The sequence below is a fragment of the Callithrix jacchus genome, chromosome 19, assembly GCF_049354715.1.
Source record: "Callithrix jacchus isolate 240 chromosome 19, calJac240_pri, whole genome shotgun sequence".
Taxonomy (NCBI): domain Eukaryota; kingdom Metazoa; phylum Chordata; class Mammalia; order Primates; family Cebidae; genus Callithrix; species Callithrix jacchus.
In genome coordinates, this window is record NC_133520.1 from 53741938 (window position 1) to 53762861 (window position 20924).

The 20924-nt window shown below is 44.1% G+C and overlaps 1 pseudogene across 1 annotated transcript; it reads right to left on the reverse strand.

Moving 5' to 3' along the window:
* Positions 1 to 14981: 14981 nt before the first annotated feature.
* Positions 14982 to 15681, reverse strand: LOC100894362 (large ribosomal subunit protein uL6 pseudogene; annotated as a pseudogene). The gene has a single exon (XR_013529650.1). The product of XR_013529650.1 is annotated as a large ribosomal subunit protein uL6 pseudogene (transcript).
* Between the last annotated feature and the right edge of the window lie 5243 nt (positions 15682 to 20924).

Below are 20924 nucleotides of genomic sequence, written 5' to 3' on the forward strand. Positions count from 1 at the left end.
GTTTGTAATTTATTAAATGGATAATGAAACTATGTATCTCATAGCTATAAAGGCTAGATGTATTGATGTGCATAAGTACCAAACACAGTGCCTGGTACATAATAATGTCTGATAGTATTTATTCAACAAACAGTTGTTGAGGATATACGATTTATATATCCCATGCATGAAAAGAAATCAATATCTTAAAAACTAATTGCAATACTGTGTCATAAGTGATGCTTCTCACCTGGTATCAAAACTAGACAATAAAGACGATTATAAACAAAATGCTCCAAGATCACATAGAAGGAAACAAATCTGAGCATCTGAGAGACATGTCATTGAAGCTGAAACTTCAGCTTTGTCTTAATGACAAGTAGGAATTCCTTCACAAAGAAAGCTGTTATCTTAGGTGAATATTATTAGAGCAGAAATTGATTTAAATAGGCTCAAATAAAACTGCAAACTAAAATGGGAAGTATGAAGGAAATGCTGACAAACCCTCTTGGGGATTGTAGGAGGGCCCAGGAAGCTGGGAAACTGTGTTTGCCTCTTGGTTCCTCTGTCTCCACCTCTTTGTTTGTTTGTTGTTGTTATTTTTATTTTTATTTTTTTGAGACAGAGTCTCACTCTGTGGCAGAGGCTGGAGTGCAGTGGCACGATCCCAGCTCACTGCAACCCCTGCCTCCCAGATTTAAGCAATTCACTGCCTCAGCCTCCTGAGTAGCTGGAATTACAGGCACCTGCCACCATGCCCAGCTAATTTTTGTACTTTTAGTAGAGATGGGCTTTCACCATCTTGGCCAGGCTAGTCTTGAACTCCTGACCTTGTGATCCACCTGACTCAGCCTTCCAAAGTGTTGGGATTACTCACATGAGTCCCCTCACATGGCCTTTGTCTCCAACTCTTAACAGCCTCACGAAGGGTCCTCACCTCCCGTTTGTCTTCAGTCCACTGTGGTCTTATTTACACCCCACCTCCCCACGTGGCATTGAAATCGTTCTCATGAATCTCCCTGGTATTTTCCTCTATGCCAGCTCCAAGGAACACTTCTTGGCTGGTGTAGTGCAGCAAGTGAGAGCAGGAGGCATGTTTCTGATTTGTTTAAAAGTAATGTCAGAGCCGGGCGCGGTGGCTCATGCCTGTAATCCCAGCACTTTGGGAGGCTGAGGCGGGAGGATCACAAGGTCAGGGGTTCAAGACCAGTCTGAACAACATGGTGAAACCCTGACTCTACTTAAAAATACAAAAATTAGCTGGGTGTGGTGGTGTGCACTAGTAATCCCAGCTACTTGGGAGGCTGAGGCAGGAGAATGGCTTGAACCTGGGAGACGGAGGTTGTGGCGAGCCAAGAGCATGCACTCCAGCCTGGGCGACAGAGCAAGACTGTCTCAAAAAAAAAAAAAAAAAAGCAATGTCAGATAATTATTACAGATGAAAGAAAAGGGCTTATAAATGTAGCAAAATATTATACATTCATCAGTATTCTAATTTTAAAACTATCTTACGTTCCTAGAAAAATAATATATTTTTAACTCATTGCTGGATTTTATTTGCTAATATTTAAATGTTCCATCCTTTTCCATGTAAGATTGAAATGATCTGTTCTTTAAATGTTTGGTAGAATTTGACTGTAAAGCATCTGGGTCTATAATTGATTTTAGCTATAGATTTTATTTCTTAACCAATTACAGAATGATTAAGATATTCAATTCCTTTTTAAGTTACTTTTGATGAGCTGCATTATTTTGGCATTTATCCATGTAATCTAAGGTTTCAAATGTATTAGCATGAAATTATTCATATTTTATTTTATTTTATTCTTTGAGACAGAGTCATCCAGGTTGGAATGCAGTGGCATGATCTTGGCTTACTGCAATCTCCACCTCCTGGGTTCCAGTGATTCTCCCGACTCAGCTTCCCAAGTAGCTGGGACTACAGGTGCCTACCATCGCGCCCGGCTAATTTTCGTATTTTTAGTAGAGACAGGGTTTCACCGTGTTGGCCAGGCTGACCTTGAACTCCTGACCTCAGGTGATACCCCTGCCTTGGCCTCCCAAAGTGCTGGGATTACAGGCGTAAGCCACCACACCTGGCCTTCATATCATATTTTAAATCTCTGCTGCATTTATTGTCATAGCCCTCTTTCATTATTAACATTATTTATTTGTGCTTTCTTCGTTGTTTTCTTGATTAATCTTGCCAGAATTTGGGCTATTTTAATAGTATTTTAAGGAACCAGTATTTAGCCTTATGATCCTTTCTATTGTATGAGTGTTACATATTTGTAAATTTTCCCCACCTTTACTATTTCCATTCTTCTTGTTTTACTCTACTTTTTTTTTTTAAACTTCTTAATTTAGATGTTTAGCTCATTTAATCTGAGCTTCTCTTCTTTTCTTAGGTAAGCATTTAAGACAGTAAATATCCTTCAAAGTTTTGTTTTTGCCATTCTAAATGTTTTTATATGTGTTACGTTTGTTATGGCTCAGTCTTAAGTTTTAAGAATGTTCACTGTGGCAGATTTCTTCACCCTGAGCTGTGTAGAAGTGTGTGTTTTGTTATCCTTTATGGGCTAGAGATTTTTCTTGGTATGTTTTTTCATGGATTTAATTGTGCTGTTGCCAGATGTGATCTGTATGATTCCAGTCGTGGGAATTGTGTTGAAGTTTGCTCTGTGATCTAGCCCATGGCTAGTTTTAAAAAATATTATGTGTGATTGAAAATAATACAGATTCTCTAATTTTTAGAGGTGATGTTCTTTATAAATTCATTAATTAAACCAGTATATTAATATGCTTGTCAAATCTCCTATATCCTTAAAGATTTCTTTTTGCCTGCTTGTTCTATCAATCACTAAGAGAGGTATAGCCTCATTTCCACATTTGATGGTAGATCTGAAATTTTCTGCTCATTCCTCTGTTAATTATTGCTTTACATTTATACATACATATATATGGGATATATATTAAGATAGTCAATTCGTTTTTGAGTTACTTTTGATGAAGTTATTTTTTTTGGCATTTATTCATTTTATCTAAGGCTTCAAAATATTAGCATGAAATTATTAACATCACATTTTATTTTATTTTTTGAGACGGAGTCTTGCTCTGTCACCCAGCATGTAATGTAGTACAGTGGCACGATCTCGGCTCACTGCAACCTCTGCCTCTCTCTCTCTCTCTCCAGCCTTTTCCTGAAATTTATACAGATGAAAAAGAGTCAAAAATAGTCATGGCACTCCTTAAAAGAACAAGGTAGAGAGACCTGCCTATGAAATATAACAAGTTAGTGGCCGGGCACAGTGATTCTTGCCCCAAATCCCAGCATTTTGAAAGGCCAAGGCAGGTGGACCACGAGGTCAGGAGTTCTAGACCAGCCTGACCAACATTGTGAAACCCCGTTTCTACTGGAATACAAATAATTAGCCAGGCATGGTGACATGTACCTGTAGTCCCAGCTACTCAGGAGGCTGAGGCAGGGGAATCACTTGAACCAGGGAGGTGGATGTTGCAGTGAGCCGAGATCATGCCACTTCACTGTAGCCTGTCCACTTCACTCTAGCCTGGCAACAGAGTGAGACTCTATCTCAAAAAAAAAAAAGAAAAAGAAAAAAGAAATATAATAAGTAAGCTATAATTTTCCAAGCAATAATAAAGACAGTGTAGTACTGGAACAAGATATGCCCACTGAACAATAAACACAGTGGAGGACCTAGGAATAGGCCCAGGTATATGTGTATATTTCATTTAGGACAAATGAAATGTAGCTTTTCAGATTAGCAGGAGAAAATGATGAAATAAAATCCCTACATTATATTGTACATAAATATCAATTCCAGATAGACTGAAGTCTTAAATGTGAAAGACAACTTTATAAAACTTCTAGGCTGGGTGTGGTGGCTCAAGCCTGTAATCCCAGCACTTTGGGAGGCCGAGGCGGGTAGATCACAAGGTCGAGAGATCGAGACCATCCTGGTCAACATGGTGAAACCCCGTCTCTACTAAAAATACAAAAAATTAGCTGGGCATAGTGGCGCGTGCCTGTAATCCCAGCTACTCAGGAGGCTGAGGCAGGAGAATTGCCTGAACCCAGGAGGTGGAGGTTGCGGTGAGCCGAGATCACGCCATTGCACTCCAGCCTGGGTAACAAGAGAGAAACTCTGTCTCAAAAAAAAAAAAATGAATAAATAAAAAGAAATTAAAAAAATGAAAAATAAAACTTCTACAAGACAATATTTAAAATAAAAAAAGTTTTGCATAAGACACAAAAAATACAAATCATAAAGGAAAGACCAATACATTTGACTATATTAATAATAAGAACTTCTGTTCATCAAGGCACATCATAGTGAGAGTGGAAAGATAAGCCACAAGTGGTAGAAAGAATTCACAACACAAATTGACAAAGAGTTAGTGATTCGAATCTATCAAGAACTCGAAAACAGAGCCAAAGCTTTGTCTTCAGAATCGAGGAGGATGGATTATTGGCTTTCAAAAGGGAGATTAGAAGATCTGTTTTTTCAACCCATAGCTGTGACTTCTATGTTTAAAGATACCAAAATGGACATATCAGCAAGTGTAAAGGAGGACTCTACTCCAAAGAAATTGGGCAAAACTGCAAATAAGAACTGAAAAGAAATTACAATGAAAGCTATCTTCTCAGCTCTACAGATGTTCATTACGTACCTTGTTGTGTCTTATGCAACAAACATTTTCATATAGTATTATGGTACCAGTAAGTTGTGGCATTCTTTTTTTTTTGAGATGGAGTTTCACTCTTATCACCCAGGCTGGAGTGCAATGGCGCGATCTCAGCTCACCGCAACCTCTGCCTCCTGGGTTCAGGCAGTTCTCCTGCCTCAGCCTCCTGAGTAGCTGGGATTACAGGCACACGCCATCATGCCCAGCTAATTTTTTGTATCTGTAGTAGAGACGGGGTTTCACATTTTGACCAGGATGGTCTCGATCTCATGACCTCATGATCCACCTACCTCGGCCTCCCAAAGTGCTGGGATTACAGGCTTGAGCCACCATGCCCGGCCAGTTGTGGCATTCTTTCAAGATCATTTAGAGTTGAAAGAAAGAGGAACTGAATATTTTATGCGTATGTACTATGAGCTCTTTAAAAGCCAAAATTTCTTCAGCTTTTCAAACTAGAAAGGAAGAAGTCACTGAAGCCTCTACCTAACAGAGTGAGCTGCCACATTACTTTGGCTGGAGAAGTACATACAATAGCTGAGAGACCAAGAAAGTCTTGAACAGCTGACATTCCTGAATGCCCACTGGATGAGAAGCCAGTAAAGGCCAAGGCAGTGCCAGAGCAGATGTTGCCGGGATTCACTGAATCAAAGATTTAGCTGCACAGATGAAGACTGAGTTAATATCTTATTTTCAGAAGTTTATTTTTGCCTTACAATTGAGGAAATCTATAGACGTGGCTTGACTTGCTGTAACAGCACCAACTATTCTTCAAAGAATAACTTATTTTATCTGAATGCTCAGCAACAGATACAAATGGTAATAAATAGTCAAAGGATTTGAATCTCATGATTTATCCTGGAACAACTTCATTTCCATTTGTGCCCACTGGTGCAGAGGCAGTAGTGGAGAAAACTTCCAGACACAGATCAACGCAGTGGCACTGAACTCTACCACTGGTCATTGTCACGGTCTTCTTTCTCAGCACACACTTCTAGTTGAAAATATAAGCCATTCTTACTTGAGAATGTGTTGGATGGAGCCGGGTGTGGTGGCTCATGCCTATAATCCCAGCACTTTGGGAGTCCGAGGCAGGTGGATCACGAGGTCAAGAGATCGAGACCATCCTGGTCAACATGGTGAAACCCCGTTTCTACTAAAAATACAAAAAATTAGCTGGGCATGGTGGCGTGTGCCTGTAGTCCCAGCTCCTCAGGAGGCTGAGGCAGGAGAATTGCCTGAACCCGGGAGGTGGAGGTTGCAGAGAGCCAAGATCGTGCCATTGCACTCCAGCCTGGGTGACAAGAGTGAAACTCCGTCTCAAAAAAAAAAAGAATGTGTTGGATGAAGGACAGAAGACTATTAATTTTTTTTTTTTAGAGATGGAGTCTTGCTCTGTTGCCTAGGCTACAGTGCAGTGGTGCGATCTCCGCTCACTGCAACTTCTGCCTCCCGAATTCAAGTGATTCTCCTTCCTCAGCTTCCCAAGTAGCTGGTACTGTAGGCATGCACCACCATGCCTTCCTAATTTTTGTATTATTTTTTTTTTTAGTAGGGACAGGGTTTCACTATATGTTGGCCAGGTTGGTCTCAAACTCCTGACCTCAGGTGATCTGCCCACCTTGGTCTCCCAAAGTGCTGGAATTACAGGTGTGAGGCACAGAGCCTGGCCCAAGATTATTAGTTTTTGTTGTGTCAACCCTTTAATAAAGATCTCTTTAATATTCCAAGTGGTGAAATGCAGAGTATCCATGAAGCATTGCTGCTGCATACCGAACGTGCAGAGAGCGTGTATGATGGAGCTGAGCCAGCTGCAGGGATCATGATTTTTGCTTGAAAGAACGACTGAAAGACAAACTGGAGTTGTTCATATGGACATTTTCATGAAAATGAACAAAGCGAGTCAATGTTGCCAGTAATAAAATTCAAGTTTTCAAGTGAAAATTAGAATTTTGGAAAACTTTCATCAACTAAAACTTTGCCAGTGGGATTTGTAGTAAAATTAATGAATGTGATTTTTTGATATTGTATGAAATGTTGTTATTTGGAAACTCTGCACAACTCAGTGAGGAAATATTTTCCAGATTGCTAGTGGGTAAAAGAGCCATTCGAAGTGCAGTCTGAGGCCCGTTTTAGTAGCTTACGCCTATAATGCCAACACTTTGGAAAGCTAAGGTGGGAGGATTGCCTGAGGTCAGGATTTCAAGACCAGCCTATGCAACATGGCAAGAACTTGTCTCTGCTAAAATTTTTAAAAATTAGCTGGGCGTGATGGTATGCACAGGTAATCCGAGCTACTCAGGGGGCTGAGGCAAGCAGATCCTCAAAGCCAACAGATGGAGGCTGCAGTAAGACATGATTGCACCACTGTACTCCAGCATGGGCAACAGAGTGAGAACTTATCTCAAAAAAAAAAAAAAGAACAGACTGCAGGATGACCAATAGACTTTAGTGTAAAAGTATATAAAAGGGCTGGATACAGTGGCTCGTGCCTATAATCACAGCATTTTGGGAGGCCAAGGCCAGTGGGTCATAAGATCAGAAGCTTGAGACCAGTCTGGCCAACATAGTAAAACCCATCTCTACCACAAATACAAAAACTTAGCCAGATGTGCTGGTATGTGCCTGTAATCCCAGCTACTCAAGAGACTGAGGCAGGAGAATCATGTGAACCCGGAGGTGGAGGTTGCAGTGAGCCGAGATTGCGCCTTGGCACTCCAGCCCCGACAACAGTGTGAGACTCCGTCTCAAAAACAAACAAACAAAACAAAAACAAAGTATATAAAATGTTCATTGATAAAATTTCAGATTCCACATTGCAGCTAGCCTTAAAAAACTACCTCTTGGCCAGGCGCAGTGGCTCACGCCTATACTACCAGCACTTTGGGAGGCCAAGGCGGGTGGATCACGAGGTCAAGAGATCGAGACCATCCTGGTCAACGAGGTGAAACCCCGTCTCTACTAAAAATACAAAAATTAGCTGGGCATGGTGGGGTGCGCCTGTAGTCCCAGCTACTTGGGAGGCTGAGACAGGAGAATTGCCTGAACCCAGGAGACGGAGGTTGTGGTGAGCCAAGATCACGCCATTGCACTCCAGCCTGGGTAACAAGAGCGAAACTCCGTCTCAAAAAAAAAAAAAAACTTCCTCTTGTTGAGTTTTGATGTAGAATCAAAGAAGAAAATCCTCAGTATCTGAAAGGCTGTTGAACTCCATTTTCTAACTACATGTCTGTGCAAAGTAAGATTTTTTTTAATATTCTTCAACCAAAACAACTTATCAAAGCACATTGAATGCAGAAGCAGATATGAGAGAGAAGTCTGCTGTTTTCCACTAAGCCAGATATTAAAAATATGAGCAAGAACAAAAAGCAGGGCAGTTCTTGTCAAGAAATTTCTTTTTGTCTTGGAAAATACAGTTTTTTCATTTAAAAAGCTTTATGTGTGACCAGGCACACTGGCTCACACCTATAATCCCAGCAGTTTGGGAGGCTGACACGAGGCCTGGCTAATTTTTGTATTTTTAGTAGAGATGAGGTTTCACCATGTTGGTCAGGCTGGTGTCAAACTCCTGACCTCAGGTGATCCACCCTTCTTGGCCTACCGAAGTGCTGGGATTATGGGTGTGAGCCACTGGACCCAGCCTACAGTGACACTTTCTGCAGTGAGCAGTGGCTTAACATATTTTCCTTCTCCACTGTCTGTTTCATCTCTCGTCACCATCCTGTCATGCATTAGCAAGGATTCACAAGTGTTGACACATGGCATGGGGTGGAGTTAGGATACAGTCTGTGTAGACGGAATAGGAATGGCAGAAGTCACCAGTTCTTGGCATCCAGCACCAGTGGTTCCCTACAGTAAGGCCAAGAAGAGTGAGAGAGAACTGAGTTGTCTGTCTGATGGATCCCGTGCTCCTAACCCACTGGGAAAGCAGCACGCTTGGCAGCTGTCTTGTGACATCTGGAGGGGGTGGTGAAGGAGTGAACAGGTGGCTGATTTGTGACTGCTCTTTTCTACTCATGGTAATTTCCAGCATGTTTGTAATGGGCATTTGTTGGTTTTGACACCCTGCTTCTCGACCCTTCGAGGCATGTGCACATTTGCTGTTTCTTGGCAGCCCCTCTGGGGTGTGCTGTCTCAGTAAAAATCTAGAGGCAGGTGTCCTTCTCCCCCATGGAGGCTGAGAGCCTAGGAGGCTGCCTCGAGGGCCCTCCTCTCCCCTCCACAGCGTAAACTCCTGAGAGGGGTGATGTGCTGATGGAGACAGTCTGAGTACTTCACGAGCAAGCCTTCCTGCCAAGACCTCCGAGGCTGCCTGATTCCACACCTGCTTCCTCAGCCTCCCCTTTGATCCCATCAGATCTGCTGTTGTATAATAAGAAATATATTTCGTCTTTGTTCACATTTCCTGGCACAGAATGCCAAAAACCCTTGGAATTTCCTGATAAGAATGTCTTTTGTAATTCATAAGGAGCTCCCCTTTTTAATTGATACATATTTATGGGGCACAGGAGATATTTTCATACATGTATACACTGTGTAGTGATCAAAGCAGGGTAATTAGCATATCGATCACCTCAGACATTTATCATTTATTTATTTGTGCTGGGAACATCCCAGATGCTCTCCTCTAGCTATCTAGAAGTAGATAGCTAGAAATTATTGTTAACTATAGTCATACTGCAGTGTGCTATTGAACACTATTGTTACCCAGACTGGAGATCTCGGCTCACTGCAACCTCTGCCTTGTGGGTTCAAACAATTCTCCTGCCTCAGCCTTCCCGAGTAGCTGGGACTAAAGGCGCGCACCACCATGCCCAGCTAATTTCAAACTGCAATTTTGTTTCCATTACCCAACCTCTCTTCACCTCCCTCCCACCTGCCCTTCCCAGCCTCTGGCAGCCATCATTCTACTCTCCTTTATGTGATCAACGTTTTTAGGTCCCACACATGAGTGAGAACTTGCAATATTTGTCTTTCCGCGTGTAGCTCATTTAACATGACCTCCAGTTTCTTCTAGGTTGCTGCAAGTGACAGAGTTTCATTCCTTTCTATTGCTAAATAATATTCCATTGTGTATATACACCGCGTTTTCATTACCCATTCATCCACTGATTGACACTGAGGTTGCTTTCATATCCTGGCTGCTGTGAGTAGCACTGCAATAGACATGGTGTGCAGATATCCCCTGGATACACTGAGTTCCTTTCTGTTGGGTATGTACCCAGGAGGGGGTTGCTGGATCACATGGTGAATCTATTTTTAGTTTTTCTGAGGAACCTCCATACTGTTTTCCATATAGGCTGTGCTAGTTTACAACAAAGAACTCCTTTTGACCATGCCTGAGTTTATGCGAATGAGGTGACTAGGGTGGGGCCTCTAGATATCCTCAGAGTGGGCTGGTTTACCAGAAAATCAAGTGATTAGGCCCGGGCGGTGGCTCACGCCTGTAATCCCAGCACTTTGGGAGGTGGAGGTGGGTAGATTATGAGGTCAGGAGTCCGAGACCAGCCTGGCAAACCTGTCTCTACTAAAAATACAAAAATCAGAAAACCGGAAGGTGGAGGTTGCAGTGAGCCAAGATCACACCACTGGGTGATCCAGCTTGGTGAAAGAGGGAAAGTCCAAACTCTGTTTCAAAAACAAACAAACAAACAAAATCAAGTGATTAGAGGGTGGGCACTGGCCTCCCAGAAGGGGAGGAGCTGGAGATTAAGCACTATTGTAAACTCAAGATTTGATGAGCTGCTGTGCTGATAAACACCTCAAGGTGCCGGGAGGGAACAAGGTGCAGCTGAAGAGGCCCTGGAAGCCCTGCGTGCACCCTCCACATCTTGCCTGATGCATCTCCCCCAACTGGCTGTTCCTGAGTTGTATGCTTTTTTTTCTTTTGAGACAAAGTCTTGCTTTGTCGCCCAGACTGGAGTACAGTGGCACAGTCTCAGCTCACTGCAACCTCTGCCTCCCAGGTTCAAGCAATTCTCCTGCCTCAGCCTCCTGAGTAGCTGGGATTACAGGTGCATGCCACCACATCCGGCTAATTTGTGTGTGTGTGTTTTTAGTAGGGGGTTTCACCATGTTGGCCAGGCTGTTCATCAACTCCTGACTTCAGGTGATCCACCCACCTCAGCCTCTCAAAATCAAAATGCTGGGATTACAGGTGCGAGCCATCGCACCCAGCCATATTTTTTTTTTTTAAAGCAGTAGTACTAAGAATTCCTGAGTTACATGAGGTGTTCTAACAAATTATTGAACTGAAGGAGAGGATCATAGAAAGCCCTGATTTATAGCTTGTGGGTCAGAAGTGCAGAAGGCCTGGGACTTGCAGCTGGCTTTGAGGTGGGGAGTAGTCTTGTGTCACCGAGCCCCCAAGACATGAGGTCTGTGCTAATTCTGGGTAGTTTGTGTTAAAATAGAAATGAATTGTAGGACACCCAACTGGTGTCCAGGAAATCAGAAAATTGGATGTTGGCTTTGACAAACACCCCAGCCCTACATGCTTCCAATAAGTCCTCTTTTTGCTTATTTGCCTGAGTTGTTTGTATAGCTTTCAACCAAAGAACCTTCACTAATAAGCCTTTATTGAAATAAAATCCTATCCAGAAGCCCAATAAATACAGAAAGTAGGAGAAATTGTGTCTGCTCTGTCAAAGCAGAGGGACAGTGTCAGCCAAGACCTCTGCTGTGTCACACCCCTGCTGCTTCTGCCTGGGTGGCCTGGAGGGGCTCCTTGGAGCGTCTGGGGTTTCTGTGAACACTGTAAAAACAACTGTCGTAGGAAATGACACCTTCCTCATGGGGACTTCGGGGTCTCAACGAATCACTGTGCCAGCTCCTCTCTGGACTCTAATCCACAGGGAACAGACGGAAGGATACAAATGAGGGTTATGACATCAGGGATTGCAAAGCAGAGGTCTTTCTGAGCCCTTCAAATCTTGTCCTGCTCCTACCAGCCCACCTCAGTGAGGAAGGATCACAACAGTCAACTTGCAAGCCCTGAACCTCCTCTGGTTTAGTTCAACAGTAAGTTAGATGAAAGCGTCAACTAAAAACAAGATTCTAAGCCTTGGCCCAGTGCAGTGGCTCACACCTGTAATCCCAGCACTTTGGGAGGCTGAGATGGGGGGACCACCTGAGCTCAAGAGTTTGACACCAGCCTGGGCAACATGAAAAAACCCTGTCTCTACAAAAAATACAAAAATTAGCTGGGCGTGTAGCGTGCACCTATAGTCCCAGCTACTCAGGGGCTGGGCAGGAGAATTGCTTGAACCCAGGAGATGGAGGTTGCAGTGAGCTGTTATCGTGCCACGGCACTCCTGCCTGGGTGACAGAGCCAGACCCTGCCTCAAAAAAAAATTCTAAGCCCCCCAACTAAGTGAATGGACCTTTGCTTGGCCAAGGGAAGCCCACAGTAACCTTGAAAACTGAGTTCTTGGCTGTGATGGGATAGAGGATCAGACATACCTCACTATACCCTCTCCCTCAATAACCGAGATGAGGCTTTCTTCCCTGAGGGCTGAACAGAAACCAGCCCTTTCAAAAGACTCCACCACTGAGATGAACAAGCAGCTGGACACTGCCCCTCCTCTTTTGCCTGATAAGAAATTACCTACCAAGGAGTGGCTCTGGCCAGTTTACAGAGAATGCGCAGTACAGGTATTCGTGCTCTTTGCTTCACATTTTGATGTCAGAGAGCTGAAAAGTCCCCCCTCAGATCACGCTAATGCTGCCTTTTTGTGCACAGGACCCATAAAGGGGCATGGTGCTCAACTCTGCAGTGTACACTGTTCTCTTTATGAATATCTGTGTCTCCTCCTATAGCTTATTAAATATGTATATTAGGTCACCCTGCTCAGCTTAGATTCCTGTTCCCTTTGCCCTCCCTTGAAGTGTTTGTTTCTGGCTCTGGCTGAGGCTACGCTTCCCAGCCTGTCAGAAGGGCCACCCCGCAATCTGTAGCCCTTTATGAGAAATGAAGCTCTTCTTTCCAGGTGACATGAGACGTACCCCAAAGACTATGTTCTCTCTCTCAATGTAACCTCCATGGTTAGGGTGCTGCTGCCATCAAGAGTCCTAGCTTCAGGCCGGACCAGGTGGCTCACGCCTGTAATCCCAGTACTTTGGTAGGCCAAGGTGGGCGATTCACGAGGTCAAGAGTTCAAGACCAGCCTGGCCAACAGAGTGAAACCCTGTCTCTACTAAAAATACAAAAATTAGCTGGGCATGGTGGTGTATGCTTGTAGTCCCAGTTACTTGGGAGTCTGAGGCAGGAGAATCACTTAAACCTAGGAGGTGGAGGTTGCACTGAGCCAGGATTATGCCACTGCACTCCAGCCTGGGCAACAGAGTAAGACTTCGTCTCAAAAACAAAAACAAAAGGAGTCCTAGCTTCTGTGCCAGATGGAGGAATCGTATTTGACCTTAGACCCCTCCGAATTTACCTGAGCAAGTACCTACAAGATATTGGATACAATGAGTTCTAAATTTCTTGTCAAAGAACCAGTATGTCAGTATGTTCAGTTATTTGTCCTTCATTTTAAAGTTTAATTCCAGCCAGGTGCGGTGGCTCACGCCTGTAATCCCAGCACTTTGGGAGGCCGAGGCGGGTGGATCAAGAGGTCAAGAGATCAAGACCATCCTGGTCAACATGGTGAAACCTTGTCTCTACTAAAAATACAAAAAATTAGCTGTGCATGGTGGTGCTTGCCTGTAATCCCAGCTACTCAGGAGGCTGAGGCAGGAGAATTGCCTGAACCCAGGAGGCGGAGGTTGCAGTGAGCTGAGATCGCGCCATTGCACTCCAGCCTGGGTAACAAGAGCGAAACTCAGTCTCAATAAATAAATAAATAAATAAAGTTTAACTTCCTTGTATTTTCAATAAACAACCTTCTCCACTGGTTCTAATCAGTAGTTCACAACTGATCCCCTGGCCCCCTGGCTCCGTCCTGACTCATCCCAGTCATCTGGTTTGGTGACCTGTTTCAGTCACCTCTGGTTACCTGCTTTGACCTAGGTCACCTCTGGCTACCTCCTCTGACCTGCCCATAACTGTCTTACCCACCCTGCAACTCCAGCTCCTACCCCTGCTCTTTTTAAAATAGCCAATTGGGATTAGATAGCTTGTGCAATCTAACCCTTGCCAATAGGGGAATAACATAGCAAGAGGGGCAACCCCCATCAGGAATAAGTACCCCTTCCTATCCTTGTCCAAATGTGCACTCACCATTGCTCCAGCCACGAGCCACACCCTTCTACAGAAGTAAACTGCCTTGCTGAGAGGATTTATCTTCTAGTGCTATTCTTTTTCAGCATTGAAATTTTACCTATAACAAAGACATTCTGCCATTCTCTCTTGAAGGCCCTCCTGATGCTGCTCTCTAGCTCTATCTAGGGGTGTATGTTTTGAGTCGACAAACAGTTGTGTGTGTCAGCTGTGTCAGGTGGACTTGCAAAGCTCTGGTCTCTATAGTGATAGGGAAGGTGTAGGAGTCTCCCTGGGCCTTGTTCCCTGAGAGTGGCTCTGGCCTTTGATCCAGCCCTTTCAGGTCAGGCTCTCCAGCATTCTCAGTACTCACAAAACCCACTTAGGTTCAGATGCATCCATGTATGTGGAGAGTGGGGTTGTCATCAGTAAACTGAGTTATTTCCCAATTTCATATCAGTTGCAAAGAAATGACATCTGAGTGGAAAAGGCAATTGGGCTTTATTTATTGGCCAGAGAATGGAAAAGGGAAGCTCTCATTACAAGGGCATCTTTTCCTTGAGCAACAGGAGGCAGGATTTTTAAGGACTGGGTGGGGAGTGGGAAAGGTATGTTAGCATGTGCAGGGCGGGATTCCAGATACATGGGCATACTTCATAAACATGCTTCTTCATACATTGCACGTTCACCAAATAGTGGTGAGCTTCTCCTAGGGAAGGGGATTTTAGCATTATAACAACATGTTAATCAACTAAAGGCAAGAGGGGTTGCCTGTTGGAATCGGCACTGGTTTCTCTGGATCTTATCTTCTTCTGGCATTTGGTCAGGGGTCAAGAAGCTCTGGCAGCATCCTAGGCCATCTGGTTTCCTTAAGCAGCTGTGCCTATAGATAAAGGCATGAAAGAGAGATAGTAGGGAAAGGAAACTTTCCCAGCTATTTCATCAGAGCTACCCTGGCAGGATAGTGGGTGTGAAGGGTTAAATTTACCCCCATTCAATAGTGTGGCTTTCACTTTGGGATAAGATGTCTGCAGTCTCGCTGTCAGCCAGTGGTTGGAGGAGGATTCAAACCAAGATGGGTATGATTGTAAGGAACTGCTTTTCTTTTTTTTTTATTTTTTTCCCTAAATTAATAGGTCTTTTATTGCATCATTTAAGTACCACAAGTAGGTCTTAGCTATGATAGGCATCTTGTTTCTGTAGCTGGACAACTCGAAGGTCTGACTCATCAGCCTGCTGAACAGTTCCTTTTTCAGAGATAGACACCATCCAAAAATTTCCGGATATCCTTGTTTTTAACTGTTGTCGCTTGCTGAATCAAAGCCGCTGAATTTGAAACAAGCTCAATGTCATTTCCTTCAAGGATTAATTCATCTTTCTGGGCTTGAGATACTGAACAAGCAACACCTGGTCTCATTCGAACCCTGCGGATGTATTTTTCACCCAAGAAATTTCGACCTGGATAACAGCGTCGATGGGGAAGTGAGCATGCACAGACCTCATCTTGTAACAGAAGCCAGTGTAACACCCTTGATCGTGTTCTGTACATGATGACAAATAGTCGGAACGGTAGCCAGTTCCTTTCGGTTACCCCACCATTTGTCAACCCGGAGCCTTTTTGTTTTTCTTTCCAAGAAAACTGGTTCTACACTGATGTGATTGAAGTCCCTCCGCAGGGTTCCTCTGGGGCCCTTCACGATAACTGTGCGTCCCTTCAGAGTAATGTCGACATTTTCTGGAATGTCGACAGTCTGATTGCTGAGAATGGACTTCATTCTCGCAGTAAACGCGGCAAAGAACAGGAACTGCTTTCAAACTGGTGCCTACCCATCCACACCCGTCCTAGCACCGCCCGGAAAAAACAGTTCCTCCAGAGCTGGTAACAATCACTTTCCCCTGAGCCCCCAGCTGTTTGCTTGGTCCTTAGGCACAACAGCTGACCCACACCCTTTCCTCTTGGGTCCCTCCCGGTGGTTGCAGGATTTTCTTCAGTTTCACCTTCGCAGGCCCATTCTTCAGGGAGCTAGGGGCGGGGCAATCCCTGGGGGCTTTTTCTCCATAACTGACTGGCTCTTTGCTGGGTGTTAGGACAGATTATCAGAGGAAGAGAAAGTCCTCAATAATCCTTGAGGGTGGTTCAGGGCTGACTGAAAAAGGCTGATAATACTTAGGCCCCAAACAGGAGAACAATTTGGCCTCAGAAATCAGTGAAGTGTGTTAGCCCGGATTAGAGCAGAACACTGCTCTACATCGTTAGCTGGTAAGAGGCTGTGTAGAGAGGATGGTCAGAGGGATGCCCCATAAATATTCTTGGCAGCCATCTCTCCACCTCTCATGCTACTTAACAATCTGTGAATGAATGATTTTTGTGACTTTGGGTGGGCCTAGGGCAACATGCCAGGATCCCTCCACATCACAGCTCAACCCTGCTTTAAGGGACTCCAGCTCTGGATAGAATTCATGGGCAACGTTGAGGTTAACAGACATGTAGCAAGATGCTGAGCGGGAGAGTGGATCTTCTATCTCTGGGTAGGGATGTTAAAGATAGCTCTGCTCCCAAAGAAAGGAGGAAAGGAAGGGTGGGCTGAGGGAAGGAAGGAAGGGAGGAAGGGAAGGAAGGAAAAAAGGAGGGAGGGAGGAAGAAAGGAAGGGAGGGAGAGAGGAAGGAAGGAAGAGAAGGAGGGACGGAGGGAGGGGAAAAAGAAGAAAAAGAAAAAGAAGGCCAGGCTCAGTGGCTCATGCCTGTAATAACAACATTTTGGGAGGCTGAGGCAGGCAGATCACCTGAGGTCAGCAGTTCGAGACCACCCTGGCCCAGAAACCCTGAGAAACCCCATCTCTACCATAAATACAAAAATTAGCCAGGCTTGGGTGCCTGTAGTCCCAGCTACTCAGAAGGCTGAGGCAGGATAATTGCTTGAACCCAAGGGGTGGAGGTTGCAGTGAGCTGAGATTGTGCCACTACACTCCAGCCTGAGCAGCAGAGTGAGGGTTCATTAAAAAAAAAGAAAAAAAAAAAAAAAAAGGCTGAGCATGGTGGCTCACGCCTGTAATCCCAGCACTTTGGGAGGCTGAGGCATTCAGATCACCTGAGGTCAGGAGTTCAAGACCAGCCTGGCCAACATGGTGAAACCACGTTTCTACTGAAAATACAAAAATTAGCCGGGCATAGTGGCAGGTGCCTGTAATCCCAACTACTTGGGAAGCTGAGGCAGGAGAATCACTTGAACCTGGGAAGCAGAGGTTGCAGTAAGCTGAGATTGTGCCACTGCACTCCAGCCTGGGTGGCAGAGTAAGACTCCTTCTCAAAAAGAAAAAGAAAGAAAGAGAGAGACAGAAAGAAAGAAAGAAAGAAAAATCCAAAGTTATAAACCATATAGAGGAGAAAATATGTCAGATCCAGGCAACCATAATTATATAGGTCTTTTTCAAAATCACTTCACTAGATTTTTCTGCAGGAAACAAGTTCAAAGAGATGAGAGCAAGCAAATTAAATTTCCTTCCTGCTTTCTTCTGAAAGGACCTTAATCTCACTATGGCAGAAGATAAACAGAGTTTGCTTTCAACAAACACTGATTAGAGAAATTCCATTTTTTTTTTCAAACAAGGGCCTGTGGACTGGCTCGAACTAAGCATCTGGGACATTTACCCCACATCCTGCCTCCCCTCTCCCCATCTCATCTGCCTTGGATGTCTGCCTTTCCCTGTTGCCAGCAATTACTTATAAATGACCACTAATATTGAGGTGCCAGGTTACCCAGTTTTAACCAAAGAAAATTCAGGCAGAAGTCAAGGCCTACTGCAAACACATTTGCTTTTATTTGTGGTCATTGCACAGATGGAGTTTCAGATTACTGTTTCCTGCCTTCCCTTGAAAGCAGCTTTGTCTTTTTCCTGGACTGAAGCATTGCATTTATTGTAATCACCAAGGGTTTAAGGCAACCCTTTGTAAGGTGGCATCCACTTTTATGGCCCACATCATGAAAACATTGCAGGCTAGAATTCTCCACCCATATCCAGCCATTTGTTGTTGCTTTATAGTCGTATAGAGACATGAAATATTGCTTATTTGATGTATTGGTTTGCTCGGGCTGCCATAACAAAGCACCAACTGGGTGGCTTTAACAACAGATATTTATTATCTCACAGTTCTGGAGGCTGGAAAGTCACAGATCCATGGGTAGGCAGAGGTGCTTCTTTTTTTTTTTTTAGACGGAGTTTCGCTCTTGTTACCCAGGCTGGAGTGCAATGGCACGATCTCGACTCACTGCAACCTCCGCTTCCTGGGTTCAAGCAATTCTCCTGCCTCAGCCTCCTGAGTAGCTGGGATTACAGGCACGCGCCACCATGCCCAGCTAATTTTTGTATTTTTAGTAGAGACGGGGCTTCACCATGTTGACCAGGATAGTCTCCATCTCTTGACCTCGTGATCCACCCGCCTCGGCCTCTCAAAGTGCTGGGATTACAGGTGTGAGCCACCGCGCCCGGCCTGGCAGAGGTGGTTCTTTCTGAGGGTTCTCTCTTTCACTTGCTGCTGGCTGTCTTCTCCTTCGTCCTCATGTTGTCATTCCTCTGTAACTGTCCAAATTTCCTCCTCTTAAGGATATCAGTCGTATTGGATTATACCTCACCCTAGTGATCTCATTTTATCTTAATACACTTTTTAAAGGTCCTGTCTCCAAATAAGATCACATGCTAAGATACAAGGGACTAAAAGTTTAACATATGAGGTTTTAATGGATATTTCTCAGTCCACACATTTGGGAAAAAAATTTTACTAATGTTTTGACTTTAGTCCTTCCGAAGAACATCTGAGAGTGCTGGAAAAAACCCTCATGTGACCACTCCTGTATATCCCTGCTGAGGATTCTTTGGTCTGCTCAATGGGAAATGCTATCTTAAGTATTATTACGGAATATTCTGTCTGTGGTAAACAACGGGATGCATTTTATCATCTAGTGCTTATCGAATGACGTCATAGGGCTTCAGAAATGAATGCGCGGAAGTGAGGAATAAAAAATAAAAGATCCCTTACGCACTTAAGACTTACGTTAATAGAAATGAGAGAAGACCATTTAATGGTTTTCTTAGGCTTAGAAGTTGCCACTTGTGAGTCTGAATCAAGTGTTTGTCTTTGAGCAGCACATTCTTCCACGTCAGGGATGTTGATTTCTTTTCTTTGTTCTTCATGAGACTGTTCTATTTAGGTTTAGAAGAACTTAGAGACAAATGCTGTGAGATAGTGTCATGTAAGGTAGCATTATGATTATTCATTACGGCATGTGAATTTCATGTTTTACCAATTGTATGAAGTAAGAAATTCCTAATTTTATTGAAGAAGGGACATCCGATTCACCCCTGCACGTACTAAGAGAGGACCAATTCCTTAGTCCATGGTCTACGAAATCAGTAACTCAAAATAGTTTTGCCTCCATGACTGAGCCAGTGTTCCCTGGCATATCGTTATTAGCCTTATCTTCTCACTCTGCCTGGTTTCACTTCCCCCAGCCAAGCTCATTACTCCCACATGTAATTCTCTAGCTGCTATCTGTCTTCTGAGCTTAGACCTTAGAGATTCCAGAATATAACCCTTTTCTACTTAATTTTCTCACAGGTAACTTGAACTCAATATGACCTAGATGGAAACCATTGTCTTACTTCAAAATTTCCTCCTCCTCTGCCTGCATAGTCCCTTTTTGATCACAGCACCCTACCACGCATCTAGCTGCCCTGTCTGGAAATCTTGCAGTTATTTATTCTCCCCTTCCTCTTCTCCCTCCCATTCAATTTTCCAATTCTTGTGATTCTGCCTCTCTTTCCTCATTGCTGCTCTCCGAGACTCTGGCCTCAGCAGTTTCCCACTGGGGTACTAAAAAACTAACCAGTTCAGGGCAGTATCGTCAGTAGTTCATTTTCTGTTGCCTATAACAGAATTCCTGAACCTGGGTGATTTATTTAAAAAAAAAAAAGGAACTTATTTCTTCTTACAGTTTTGGAGGCTGAGCTGTCCCAGGTTAAAGGGTTGCATCTGATGAGGGTTTTCTTGCTGGTGGGGACTCCTGGCATTGTCTGGAGGTGGTGCAGGGCATCCCATGGTAAGTGGGCTAAGCATGCTAACTCAGGTCTCTCTTCCTCCTCTTTCTTTATTTTTATTTATACATATGTATGTATATTTTGAGATGGAGCCTTACTCTGTCGTCCAGGCTGAAGTGCAGTGGCGTAATCTCAGCTTACTGCAACCTCATCTCCCTGGTTCAAGCAATTCCCTTGCCTCAGCCTCCCGAGTAGCTGGGATTGCAGCCTCCTGCCACCACACCCAGTTAATTGTTTTGCATTTTTAGTAGAGACACAGTTTTACCATGTTGGTCAGGCTGGTCTCTAACTCCTGATCTCATGACCTGCTCACGTCAACCTCCCAAAGTGTTGAGATTACAGGCATGAGCCACCGCACCTGGCCCTCCTCTTAAAAAAAAAAAAAATTTTTTTTTTGACAGGATCTCATCTTGCCACCCAGGCTGGAATGCAGTGGCACAAACACAGCTCACTGCAGCCTCCACCTCCCAGGCTCAAGCAATTCCCCTGCCTTAGCCTCTACAAGTGCTGGAATTACAGGCGTGAGCCACTGCACCTAGCCTGACGGGCTCTATCTTAAGGCAGAAACAGGAAAATATCCTGTAACAAATATACTTGATCTCTAGAACTTGATCTCTTGGCAGCAGCAAAATCTGCCCAGACAGCAGAACTATGCAATGCTCATCAGAGCTTGCTGGTTAAATCGTCCTAAGAGGGTTAATATATGCAGGAAGAGTAGATACGCAACTGGAGAAGTCCATGACTTTGAGAAGCTCTGGAAATGAGGAGGCCTCTTGTCTTCAGCAGAAACCACAGTCAGGAATGGTGAGGAGGATAGGAAAGAATGGAGTGAGGTAAACAGGCCTGGAGTCAGAGCAGAGACCATCCCTGTTGTCCAAGCCTGGGGGGGGTCTATCCCATAGCCCTCTTTACATGTAAACCTCAGGCCCAATGTAAAGCTGCTGGTCAT